Raw genomic sequence first — 2,071 nt, forward strand, 5'->3', positions numbered from 1 at the left:
ACCATAGGGTTGTATTATAGCCTCGAGTGGCATATGTGTTGTATGCTGTATTTTGGGGAACTCACTAAGCATTTATGCTTACAGTTGTTGTGTTATGTGTTTATGGTACCAGTGATGAGCGCGGGAAGGCGCCGGCATGATTCGTACACACACACATTGGAGTTATATATATATTCTGGTCTTGGGGTTTTTGTACTGATACAATGTTGAAACAATGTTTTTAAAATGAATGTGAATGATATTTTATGGTTTTCAAAGGTGAAAAATTGTTCAAATTTTTACGGTGTTACAAGTTGGTATCAGAGCCTTGGTTTGAGGGATTCGGATGCATCTTCAGGTGTATATGAACTCAAACTGAGGATTTAAGGAAAAATTTTGATAATGAAGTAAAATTTTTGAAAAGAGTAAAAAGAGTTTTGAGACAAACAGAGCAGAGCTGTGTGTACAATCAGCCAGCGCCCGAACGGTGAATCCACAAAAGTACCCTTACATTATGTGTTATGAGATATGTTATGTTACATTATGCATGGTAGAGTAGGCTAGGTATACATATTAGGACTAGAGTGACCTGATTTGTGATGCCTTAGCCTAGGTGATTTCTGCTGCTGAGATGCTTTGAGAGCGAGTAGATAGCAGTTAGGAGCTCATGAGAGTAGAGTACTCGTAATCCAGGATCCAAGGAGGAGGACTTGGAGTGAATGCTGATGCGGGGTGGTCAATAGTATTGGGACCGTACTACTGAAGACACCGGATCAGTGGGCATTCCAAGTAAGAATCTTTTGGACAACAGAGGACGAGTAGGGTTGGATCATCGAGTATGAGTATGCTCGATCGAGTCTCTGATAATTATTGTTGTATTTCAGAGGCATCATGGTTGGGACTCGACACACACCTGAGAGCAGTGGTGTCAGCGACGAGGAGATCCGTCGATTGATTCACGAGGAGGTGGCTGCTGCCATCCGGGCTGAGATTCCTGAGATGTTTGGGGACATCAAGACCACATTGATTGAGACTTTTGATGAGCGGTATGCCACGCTAACTGAGGCTGCTGTAGCTGCAGCTACTGCTGCTGTTGCTGCTGCGAGACCTCAGGGAGGTGACTCGTTGTTGTTTCGGGAGTTCAGCAACACGAAGCCACCAGAATTCGACGAGACACAGGACCCAATTGCCGCTATGAGATGGATCTCTGACATCGAGGGATGTTTCTATACGTGTTCTTTTCCAGAGCACTTGAGGGTTCGGTTCGCCCTGAACCAGCTCCGCTTGGGAGTGAAGGATTGGTGGAAGTTCGTGACGGCGAACTTCACTTTGGCTGAGATTTCCGAGGTGACTTGGGAGAGGTTCACCGCTTTGTTCAGAGAGGAGTATGTTCCCCCGGTGGAGAGGGAACGGTTGATTCAGGAGTTCTTGACCCTCAAGCAGGGTACTGATTCTATGGCAGTGATCGCCAAGAAGTTTCATGAAAGGGCGATGTTTTGACCTGAGCAGGTGTCATCTGAGCAGGCTCGTATGAGCCGCTATCTGAGTGTGCTGAGGAGAGACATTCGAGAGTTTGTGGCGAACTCAACTTACCGGACATTTGCTGAGCTCCAGGAAAATGCTCGAAAGAGGGAGATTGAGTTGGAGACTCAGGCCAGGGAGGAGGCCGAGTCACAGAGGGCGGATCGGCGACCGACTCAGTTTTAGCCGGCAGCCAAGCGGGCTAGACCCGCTGATTTGAGATTTGGGGGCGCGAAGGGCCGCAATTGTGGGAAGTGCGGTAAGAGTCATGAGGGGTCGTGCAGGGCTGGAGTATGCTTCAAGTGTGGGTCGGAGGGGTATATCGCGAGGGATTTCCCCAAGGGATTTTCAGTTTGCTTTCGTTGCAACCAGACCGGCCATCGGAAGGCCGAGTGCCCTCAGCTTCTTCAGGGGTCAGTGCAGGGATCTGCACTTGCTGCTAGGGCTACCTAGGTTCGGCCGGTGAAGGCCGAGGCCCCGAAGGCTGGTGGGAGAGCATTTCAGTTGACTGTGGAGGAGGTCCGCGTGGCACCCGATGTTGTGGCTGGTATGTATTCTCTTTTCATCTTTT

This window comes from Lactuca serriola, chromosome 5, assembly GCF_051521515.1.
Source record: "Lactuca serriola cultivar US96UC23 chromosome 5, Lser_US96UC23_V15, whole genome shotgun sequence".
Taxonomy (NCBI): domain Eukaryota; kingdom Viridiplantae; phylum Streptophyta; class Magnoliopsida; order Asterales; family Asteraceae; genus Lactuca; species Lactuca serriola.